We start from the raw sequence: 5,199 nt of genomic DNA on the forward strand, positions 1-5,199 counted from the left end.
CTGGACAGCAGGCTGGAGTGAAGATGCAGCCATGAAACCGTTTACAAGAAGGTACAGAACAGACTGTACTTCTTGAGGAAGCTTAGGTCTTTTAGTGTTTGCAGCATGATGCTGCATATCCTCTGTTGTGGAGAGTGTGATCTCTTGTTCCAACATCTGCTGGGGTAGCACCATCAGAGCCACGCACTTAATAAAGCTCAACAAGCTAGTAAAGAAGGCTAGCTGTGTTCTGGGGACTCCTCTGGAACCTCTGAAGATCATTGTGCAAAGAAGGATTCTTCATAAAATGAAGAACATTATGGAGAACCCAGAGCATCTTCTTCAGTCAGAGGCTTCTTCAAATCTGCTGTAAGACAGCCCATAGCCATCAGCATCTACAATGGCTCTTTGAAGAACCCTGCATAATATGAGCTACAACAACATTTAATTTCCCTTTGGGATGAATAAAGTATTTTTGAATTTGAATTTGAATTAGACTAGCTCTCTTTTTCCCAATTAGAACTACTCGCATGATTAAGGATTATACTACCAACAAAGTTCTGCTTTGTGAAAACCAGTGGCAGTGCAGCTCCTGCTGCTGTCTTTGGAAGGTATTATATCACTATGTCACACTTGTTGAACAATCCCAATACCCCTAACTGTTCATAGTGGTTACAGTTTTCTGACTACCTCCATAGATGGGTCTGCTTCAACCCCCCATTCCATTTTTGGTCCTTTTGAATTGCGAGGCGTAAAGAATACATGTAGATCATTGGGCGAAAGTATGTTCTGAAAGTGGCCTATAACAAAGAGGAGCAGATTCCACAAGGAAGATGCCAGATTGTTAACTTATGCAGTGTTGTAATCAGACCTGCATACTACACATTATTCGCTCCCTTGTTTTCTGCTCTTACCCGAGCCTGTTTCTCCTTCTTATCAGAATCAAGTCAGTGCGCATGCTCAATTTTCTCTTTGTGGTGATCGGCTTCCTGAATCCTTGGATAGTTGTAGAAATCATCTCGAGATTACCTCAATCAATCTTCTAACTGCTCCTCGAACCTTACTTCTGAAAACACTTCCTTCACACAGGAACTTACCTCACGCTCACCTGCCTATCCACCCTCTGGCACAATCCGCTCCACCACAAATAGCCACCTGGAAATAAGTAAACAAACTACAAATCATCAAACCACTAAACGCCACCATCTGTCAACCTCAGACTCTGTGGATCGCCTTCTCCAGGAACGCTTATCCACCCCAAACTGTTATGATTTGGGGTTGTTTGGTTTTTGGTTTCGGGTTTTTTCTTTACATGTTTTTCACAGTTAAGGTATTGAATTGTTCTTCTGTTTATTATTATTATTATTATTATTAGATTTTGAATCATGCTTCTGTTTATTATTTTCCTAACCATGCTTTAGTTTTTGTTTTGTTCATGTCTTATCAAGTTTTGTATTTTGTATGTGGTTATGCTTTAATTTCATAGTGTACTAGTTTGTATTCAAGGGTCTCTGTTTTGCTCCAGCCACGTTTTGTTTTCTCCTGTCAATTAACTTTATTCAGTTCACCTGCTCCAAACTAATCTGGCTCCTTTCTTCACCTGGTTCACATTCCATATATACACCTCCGTTCTGTTTATTCCTTGCGGAAACATTATCAAATCATGCTCAAGCCTTGCTTTCAGATCATGCTCTTGTCCTGTTATTCACGCCAAGCCTGTCTCGCCAGCCTGCCCATGTCTGTTTTTGCCTGTCTTGCCTGTCCGTTTATTGTTTTGGTTCCTGCCTCCTCCTTTGAGTGAATTTTTTGTTATTAAATCTTTTTTCACCTACCGTCATGCTGCCTGCTAGTCTACATTCTGGGTTCGTCCGTTGCTCAAACTGTAAGCTTACATCCTCCTCCTTTTGTTTCATCCTCCTCCTCCGCTCTCATATTAATCCTTCTTAGCGCCCAGTCCAAGCCAAACCGGAAACCCAGAAGATCAACTACAACTCAATCAATTTACAATACATTTTAAGACTGCTAGCCTGCTCTAGAGTAATTCTGACTATAAACATGACTCATACTGCTTTAGTTTTAGGTACTCCCTTGGGACATGAAGAGCTGCAACACACATTAAAATTAAGAGCATTAAAAAGGTTGGGTGTTTCATCCAAACCTTCGTAAAGGAAATGTGTGGTTTCAGGAAATAGTCCCTAATATGATGTTGCATGTATCATCACTATAGCTCATATAGAACATACTTTTTACCCACAGTGTTGATTGCTCCTGTCCTTCATGTACTGCGTGGAATGTTTGCAGTTCTTTTCCAGGACTTGCAGAGGCACAATAGAGGGCAAAGAAAATAATAACTTCTTCAAAAATACATACAGAATTTTAAAAAAGCTTTGTAGTTTAGATACCTTTAGCCAAAAGCCCTAAAGTAAATACAAAATATATGTTTTTCAATGATTTCATTTATTAGGAGAAAAGGGCATCCAGCAGTAATTGCAATAACACTCCCTTTTGTGTACCATTAATTAACTGTGAATTAATCACATTTAGTGGTTCAATCTCATTCACCACATCCAGGCCTGTTTACTAACTGACCTGTAAAACCAAGAAATTACCTAAATGGAACTTGTCTGGCATCATGAGGTGGGCTATCAGATGTCTAAAAGCAACACATTCTGTCCCGAGCTACAGAAATTCAAGAACAGAAGAGCAACAAAGTCATTCGGTTGTATGCCAGACTTACCATTTTTACTCCAAGGGCACATCTGACTCATCCAGAAGATCCCAGAACAAAATCTAAAACTCTGCATGCCTCAATTGCCACATTTAAGGTGTCCATGATTCAATGATAAGAAGAACGTGTAAAGAAAGCATCTATGGGAGAGTCCAGGGCTAAAACCCCAGCTGACCAAAAAGAATATGAAGGCTCTCACATTTCCCCCAAAAGGCATCTTAAAATGTCAAAATAGCAATGAAGATGGTTTTTTGTACATTTTAACAAATTGAATAATAGTTTTACAAATCAAAACATTTTATTTAAACAAAGTATTTTCAGTGCATCTTAGTCCAGTTCAGTTTGATCAGTCTAAGTATTTTAGGTTTGAACTAAAGACGATGAAATCCAGTCTTTAAAAACAGTGAAATAGTTATTTAGTGTAAGTGGGAAACTACATATCACCTATCAACTTCAGCCATATTTTCTTGCAGTGCTTACATATATAAAAGAATGCCCACTCTTCATTGAATGTACATTGCAATAGGCAATTACTCGAAGCACATGCCACCCCCTGAAGGACAGAAACCCTGGGTGGTGAGCCATAATACCCATCAGTAACCCTAAATCTTACCTCATCAACGGCAGATTTATGGGATTCACGTTACACCCTGAAAACAGTTAAAAATTAAGTAGACAGCAATATATGTTCTGCTTTAAAAGCTGTGTGATGATTTGAACATTTCCAATAGAAAGAAAAGTGCCGGTGTAATTGTCTCCTGATGATCTCCCTCTGCGATACAGCCTTCTACAAAATTCGAGGCGTTACACACACATGAATATGTCAATGTTTCTTCTGTCTGTCTGTGCTGTTGTTGTTGTTGGCTGCTAGATTTTTATGGTAAACTGCTGAGACTGAGAGCTAGTGAGCTGTAGGTGCCAGACTGGACCTACACAAGAAGCATTCAAAAACGGGTGGGACCTTTCCCTGAGCAGGCCCTCTGTGATCGTCCTGAAGGTTAGGGTTCTAGTTTGTCACTGGAACAAGGAGCAAACATCTATTACCAGGCAGATAAACCTCAGTGTAAGAGTAAGGAGCTTGATATGAGATATAGTTGTTTTATTTAATAAGGAACTTGACAAAACTTTGTCCAGGTAAACCTCTTATTTTATCCACATAAACAAAATTATGGCCTGTATTAATCTTTACTTGTGAGGTCTAATGTCTTTAAGCATGCAAGCAGTTAAAATTTAGCAGACTTTTGTATATGTAGGCCCTAGTTGTAAAAACAAATATCTCTGGAGCTAGAGCCTGGTGTGTCTGCATACAATACAAAACACATTATGTTACATCTTGTATCTGAAGAATGTCTACACTTTAGATAATATTTGAATAAAACATTTTGGATACATAAATGTTATCTAGGATTTGCTGATTCTTGTATGACATTGAAATAATTTGGAATACGCCATGACCTCAACAATCAATACAAACCACATTTTAATACTTTTACACAGTTAACCTCTTAAGCCACAATGGGTTTTTGTGACATTTGTGTTTGAAATAACATGCCCAAATCTAATAGTTTTCTCAAATTTCAAACTCCATCTAAGTGATCATTATTTTAATAGTTCTATTTTTCAAATGTGAATTATAATTCTGGACTTCTGGAATTCTGGAAACTGTGAGATCTCTGCTTTCAGCAAACATGCTGGCTGTGTGTGTAGAAGTCATGTGGTGAACAGCTGAGATTGGGTTTTTGATTCAACTGCCTGTAGTTTTAACCGGGTTTGGTGTTCATAGAAATGGTTTATTCCAGCTTTTAGCCAAGATTCTAACATTTCTGTGGGTACCCAACATGTCTATGTTTAACTAAGGGAACTTATGAAAGTTATGAAAGGTATGAAAGCAGAAAAATAAAGACAGTAAAATTCTTCTTCCATATTAGATAAATTATCTTAGAAATTGTACGAGAAAGTTACAAAAAATAAACTCTTTCTTAGATTTTCTGGTGCAAACTGGAAACATTACAAACAAAAGACCTAGGGACAGAACAGAATGTCAATTTAAACATTAAATAAATTAAATACTATGAGATTACTGCAGGCCTAAAGAGAGTCTTGTGGCACTGTAGCCAGGCAGCTTGTGGATCCAGATTTATGTAGAGTTTGAACGTTTTTCCCTGGATGCTTGGGATCCCTCTGGGGTTCTGAGGTTTCCTTCTACAGTCCACAACATGCATGATAGGTTGCCTGGGCAGATAATGGATAAAAATATGTGCAAAGTGGTCAACTTTTACCAAATGTTTTTCTGTTGGAGATGTCAACAGCGTTGGGAACCCCGTCATCAAGGGTTACCAAACCCCATCTACTGTTGGTTTTGGTGCACAAGTACTTTTAAGGGGTGGGATCTGTAACCCCTGAACAAACCTTTTCATATCCATGTACTTAAAACATGGCATATTAGTATTTGTTAGATATTTTTATGAATTGTGGAAGTAAATAGTCATAGA

This window comes from Girardinichthys multiradiatus, chromosome 10 (assembly GCF_021462225.1).
Source record: "Girardinichthys multiradiatus isolate DD_20200921_A chromosome 10, DD_fGirMul_XY1, whole genome shotgun sequence".
Lineage (NCBI taxonomy): Eukaryota > Metazoa > Chordata > Actinopteri > Cyprinodontiformes > Goodeidae > Girardinichthys > Girardinichthys multiradiatus.